Source organism: Montipora capricornis, chromosome 14 (genome assembly GCF_036669925.1).
Source record: "Montipora capricornis isolate CH-2021 chromosome 14, ASM3666992v2, whole genome shotgun sequence".
In the NCBI taxonomy this organism is placed as follows: domain Eukaryota; kingdom Metazoa; phylum Cnidaria; class Anthozoa; order Scleractinia; family Acroporidae; genus Montipora; species Montipora capricornis.
The window spans coordinates 4798353-4804379 of NC_090896.1; the positions used below are offsets into that span (position 1 = coordinate 4798353).

The window sequence follows — 6027 nt, forward strand, 5'->3', positions numbered from 1 at the left end:
AAAACTCTTACGTACATGTAGCATTTCTATTGGATTTAAGTCTGGTGATTTGGTAGGTGTTGGCCAGTAATTGGCATGTTTACCTTGATGACGACATGTTAAGCAATAAAGCCTTTTTAAATCCCCCCAAAATATTAATAGGATTTGAAGAAAATCAATTTGCTGCGAAGCCAAACCAATAAAAATTACCGGTAATGTACATGCAACCATGGCTAAAGATAATTGCTCCCTTGGATTCCTGGAAAGAAATGTGAAAGTATGTTGAAGTTCATCAGATGAGAAGGCATACTGTATGTGAGCCCCTAACTCGAAGACCAGGTGTTGGAAACAATGAAGCGTACAAAGTGTAAACAGTTCAATGGCATGCTGGAGCAGAGGAGAGTTTTTGCACTGCTTACACTCCTTTTTGAGATTCACAATGTATAATGGTTGACGTCAGAAAGTACTGACTCGTAGATTCTACCACTCACATACAGCTACAGTTTCACCCCTCTGTGTACCAGTACTTCCTCTCGCTTCCTTTCATTTTACCCTAGAACAACTATGCAGTGGAACCTAACTTAATGTAAAAAGTCTGTTTCCTCTCTGTAGCTACATTGTTGAGATTACATGTAGCATAATGGTGGTCTGCCAATTGTTTGCAGTTTCTGGTAGTATAGGCATCTTGACTCGTTTATTTGTTGATATTATGTTCGTGAATGCGTGTATGTGTTTTAAAATGAAACTTAACAAACTTACCGTGCACCGGACTGTCTCGCGGGAGGTCGCGAGTTGAACTCTGGGTCTTCAAATAACTGAGGGGAAAGTGCTGCTCTTGTAAGTACATCTGCAAATGGTTAGACTTTCAAGTCTTCTTGGACGATAAGCCGGAGGTCCTTTCTCACAACCCTTCAATGTCTATAATTCTGATTTGGACATAAAAGAACTCACACACTTGCCACTAAGAGCAGGTCACGTAGTTCCCGGTGTTGTGGTCTATCTTCTGTTGAGAGGGTTAAAAATGGGGCTGGAGTAATTGGCGGAAGCTGTTGTGGTGCTCTGCCAGCTTGACTTGCAAAGTGTGTGGTTTATTTAGGTGCTAGGCATTTCCGTCACTGTTATGAATATGGTTTAGTGTAACCATTAGTACCTCGCCATACAAATATTATCTGTTAATATGATGTAATTGTTTGGGGCTGCCTTGCCTCCATGCATAAAGACATGATTTAAGGAAAAAAGATTTGTGAATTTATCACGTGAGTGTTCAATTTAACATTGCTTCCAAGACACAAATCACCATGTTTATATGTATAGTTATGGGTTTTTTCACAGGGATTTCAAACAGCTGTTTACTCCCATGTACTGTATGTTGTGAGAATTTGATGTGTCACGAAAAAGTGGAGCGGAACCTTCCAATCTCTGTTATGCTTAACACAGATAGCAGATGTAGTCGGCGAGCTTCCTCCATTGGTAAGGTACACAAATTAGAGTAATCCTCGTGATGTATTAAGTAGTTTTTATTTGTAAAGTTAAAATCAAGTGAATTCACTTACATGTACAATGTAGGTCCATGAGGTCTCGAAACAATGTTAACCCTTTAAGCCCCGAGGGGTTCCCCATTGACGAGTAAAATCTATAAGTGCCATTTGGCACTATAAGGGTTAAATGCAAGGAAAGAGATATGTTTTGTTTTAGAGCAGTAATTTCCAATTCGTTGAGAAAGTGGCATAAACATTATTTTTTAACTATCACAGAGAATTGCACTGTAGTATTAAAACCAATTTGTATCGACACCGAATTGAAAACACATGTATTCGAGGGCATATTTGATAACATTAATTTGACTCTTTACAGAATCTTCAGTCAGCTGGAAATAGAGTGTTAACCGAAAGAGAATTTTTGTAAATGGTGAGTTAAATGTATAAACAACAAATTTTGTAAACCCTACAGTGAGGAGGTTAAAGAGTTAGAAAGGGAGTCTATTGTAGAAAATTTAGGTATGATTGTCTTACCCCTCAATAGTGCATTTTAGCTTAGCGAGATAATTGTGATGAGCATTGCGGCACTCGCACGTTTAAAATCATGGCTGAGGAAACAAAATTAAGTTGGTTTTTTGTCGTAGATTGAAGTTTAGCAGGCCACTGTTTACTGTTTGAGTAGTTATAAGGCTTCATGCCTGTTGAAATTTCCAGTATGGTAAAAATACTATCACAAGGAGTGATTATCCAGGAGTCTAATAGGTCATTTATTTTTTAGTTGTTACTCATGGTGATTTTGGAAATTATTATCTCTTATGGAACCTTTGGATATTGCAAGTCAGGTAAGTGATCTGTTATGATAAACCGTGAAGTTTGTATAAGTGTCATTGTTTTGTCGTATGCATTGAACTATAGAATTTACCGTATCTGTGAATATAAGTGGTTTTCCTTTAATAGTAATTCATGAATGTGTTACTTGTTTTGTAACGGAGTTTAGCGGTTAAGGACGTTCGTGCGAAAATTTTTGAACATTGTTTTTTTTTCTTAAACTTTTACCACTGTAAGATGATGAGTTAGTTATGTCAGAAATTTTAAAAAAATGGGGGTCACTGACTTCGTTTTGGAGAGAACATGCCCGGAAAAACACCCAAAATGTGACAAAATCGGGCTTCGTTAGCGAATAAGGCCAGTGTCTGTAAACTCAAATATTGTTTAAGTGAATTCAGTCAACTGTTGAGGTTCCTTAAAGATCAAGTTGGCAAGATTTGATGTCCCGTGAGCAGAAATCTTGAAATTTTTTGTTCATTTTTGGACAACGTGGAGATATCTGGAAAGAAAAATAGGGGTCACCGAATGTCCAAGACCGTTAAATCCAGCCAAAGCTATAGCAATGGCCTTTTGCCCTATCATTTCTCATTTTATTACTTAGCGCGAACGTCCATAAGTTATCTTTTTTAGGAGATCATTAAAGCGCATTTGTAATTTCTGCGATACAATGTTTTTTCTTTTTTCTTTTGAAGGTCGATCGCTTGCTAGGGAAGCATCCAGATTTGTGTAAAGATTGTTTTGGTGTTCTCGTAGTATAACGTGACATTTAAGTTGTTTGGAAGACCATCCAGTATATTTTAGCCATGTGAAGGTCCAATTTTTTTTATTGCATTTTAGAAGGGGAGTAGCATGTACAGCCAAAATATTGTGTGTGTTTTGATTATAGGACTAGCGGAAGTAATAATTATACACATTCAGATTTGTTACCGTTTCACCAATAACGTTTGTTTTCTCGAGGAGAACGTATTTGAGTTGTGTATATGTATATATGAAATATAAGTGTCAAGGAGGGTTTTCACTGTTTGTCGTAATTTTGTATAATGGTAAGTGTCGTTTCTGTGAAAATCTGTAATTTATAAATAATAGGAGTCAAGTAAGGTTTTGGAGTACATTTTTGGTTGAAGTTTTTATTTGTATTTTCTTCACATGTATTTACATTGTAAGTAGTTATTACAAAAATGTTTGATATTAAATATTGTTACATATCTGAAGTTGTTCTTTACAAGTTAATCAGTTTTACTCGGAGAAACTTAAACTTACTGATACAAATAAGCGTGCATATTAGAATTGCGAGATATGGACGATAGCTAGAAGTGACCTCGTAGTTATGAGGACAATTTAAACAGTTATCTGTTATAGACTTGAATTGTCCTTCTAACAGATAACTGTTTAAATTGTCCTCATAACTACAAGGTCACTTCTAGCTATCGTCCATATCCCGCAATTCTAATATGTACGTTTCATTCATCAACCCTTTCACCAAAATTCAATAGAAAGGCCGGTTATACACAACAGTTAGAAGTTGATCTTGCACTTATCAGGATAATTATGTCTGTAGAATAGACAGCTGCTCAAATTTTCCGGATATGTGCAAGGAACACTGCTAACTTTTGTCTATATCCCGCACTTCTCATACGTACGTTTTATTCATAGACCTAATCGGCTAACTCAATGTTGTGCCCAATTCAAATCTCCCGGGACTAAGATTCTGTGTATTGTGTTTGCATGATAATGTAGCATTCATATTTAAATGATATGGAAATATCTGGAACAAAACGTTTTATTCCCAAAGGGTTTAAATTGGGTACAACATTGAGTTAGCCGATTAGGTCTATTGCTCCCAACTTTTTTGCTTTCTGTCTCAGTTATATCTTAAGGTCATTTTGAACTGATGTAAATAAGCGTACATATTAGAAGTGCTTCTTACAGACGCAAAGTAAAGTAAAAGTTATTCTCCCACTTATCAGGACCACTTAAGTCTGTTTTATGAGACAACTGCTTATATTGCCCTGATATGTGCAAGGAACACTTGTAACTTTTGTCTATATCCTTCACTTCTAATATGTACGTTTTATTCATTGCTCTTAAGTGTGTAGCTTTCTATTTGAGTTTGTCCTTTTTTTAACCTGATAGAGATAAGCGTACATATTAGAAGTACCGTTTATATACAAAAATTAGAAGTTATTCTCCCACTTATCAGGATAATTGAAGTCTGTTTTATAAGACACAACTGCTTAAATTGTCCTGATATGTGCCACGCAAACTTCTAACTTTCGTATATATCCCGCACTTCTACGACGTACGTTTCAATCATTGCCCCCGCTCGAGTGTGTGGCTTTCTGTCTCAGTTGGTTGGGTTTGAATGCTGTTGGAGCGTTGCACCGGCATCGAATGGGTTCGAATCCCCTTGAAGCCGTCTGTAAATAAGCGTACATATTAGAAGTGCCGTTTATATACAAAAATTAGAAGTTATTCTCGCACTTATCAGGACAACTAAAGTCTGTTTTACAAGAGAGAACTGCTTAAATTGTCCTGATACGTGCAAGGAACACCTCCAACTTTCGTCTATATCCCGCACTTCTAATACGTACGTTTTTTATTTATTGCTCCCAACTGTGTTGCTTTCTGTCTCAGTTTGTTGGGTTTGAATCCCGTTGGAGTATTATACCAGCATCGAATGGGTTCAAATCCCGTTCAAGCTGCCCGAATTTTCAGTGTGGTAAGATGAAACTCTGCCAAGTTACGAAAGACTCGCTGGAGCAGATTCGGAGCCACTTTAACTTTTCCATAAATAATTGAGTACAAGCTCCAAATTCACTTCAGAGAAAGTTGAACATCTTGGCAGAAATTCATCGTTATCACTATGAGGGGTTACCGAGTTTGTTTAAAGTGCACCTAAAGGCAATAATGTTGTTGCCAAGATCATTCTTTCCACCTAAAGCAATTTTCACCTCAATTTTGCTTTTCATGTGTCGCACAAGCCATGTAAAGTTAGCGAAACTCGCAGTCATATGGGCCCACGACCGTGCTGTGAGAGGCGTGGGCCTATTCTTAATTTTACGTCATAAACTGCTTTGCATTCAAGTTCACAAAGAGTGTTTGCATTGCAAACCAGTTTGTTACGTAAAATCGACAATAGATCCATGCTTCTGACAGCTCGGTCGTGGGTCCAAATGCTTACCAGTTTTTCAAACTTTGCGTAACTTGCGTGGCACACAAAAAGCAACATTTTGAGGTACAAAATGGCAAAATGTGTTTGCTTTTGGTGGAGAGATTGAAATTAGAAACGAAGAATATTTGAGTTCAGGTGCACTTTATGAGATACAAGGATTTAAGGTGGCTCAAACCAGTTTCAACACGTCTTGAAAGAAACGTTCGTATTAGAAGGATTGACACTTCAACACTCAAAAGCAATGTTGTGGTACCATATCAAACACCAATTATTGCTGAAAAAGATTTGGTCATTTTTGTGACGTAAAAGGTTACCGTGGCAACAGGAAAGCCCTACAAACACACCCCATATTTTGACTTTAGCTGCTCATATCTCAAAAATGAACTCGGTGACCCCCATTTTTTAATTTTGAAATGTAATCAGCATGCCAGAATGAAACTTTCCGCAAAGTTTAAAAAATTTCTGGAGCGGATTCAGAGCCACCTTAATTGATTGAAAATTTAAGGTAGCTCTGAATCCGCTCCACATAATTTTTTTTAACTTTGCAGAGAGTTTCATCTTGGCCTGCTG

At 37.2% G+C, this 6027-nt stretch overlaps 1 long non-coding RNA gene across 1 annotated transcript in view; it reads left to right on the forward strand.

Moving 5' to 3' along the window:
• LOC138032559 (uncharacterized) overlaps positions 1-3496 on the forward strand; it is an 18964-nt gene extending 15468 nt beyond the window's left edge. Inside the window, exons 5-8 of the long non-coding RNA XR_011128401.1 lie at positions 1312-1454; positions 1834-1887; positions 2236-2299; positions 2978-3496. This is a non-coding gene — a long non-coding RNA (uncharacterized lncRNA). The remainder of the gene's footprint in view (positions 1-1311; positions 1455-1833; positions 1888-2235; positions 2300-2977) is intronic.
• The last annotated feature ends 2531 nt before the right edge of the window (positions 3497-6027 follow it).